This window comes from Olea europaea, chromosome 2, assembly GCF_002742605.1.
Source record: "Olea europaea var. sylvestris chromosome 2, O_europaea_v1, whole genome shotgun sequence".
NCBI classification, from domain to species: Eukaryota; Viridiplantae; Streptophyta; class Magnoliopsida; order Lamiales; family Oleaceae; genus Olea; species Olea europaea.
The window spans coordinates 10,835,460-10,835,682 of record NC_036238.1 but is presented as its reverse complement, the minus strand read 5'-3'; positions in this window follow the sequence as shown (position 1 = coordinate 10,835,682).

Below are 223 nucleotides of genomic sequence, written 5' to 3'. Positions count from 1 at the left end.
TTGAAGATGGTTTCATTAACTTGAAGAGTTTGGAGCTACACCGTTTGGATTCTGAGTATCTTATTGATGCTGCAGGCTCCATTTCAAGTGGCATGTTCGGCAATTTGGAATCTCTGGCATTGGAGAATATGCATTATCTGAAGGCGATACACAATGGGAATCTTCCAAGGATGGAACATGTGACGAGGGGTGTCTCGGAACCTGCACTGTTCTACAACCTTAA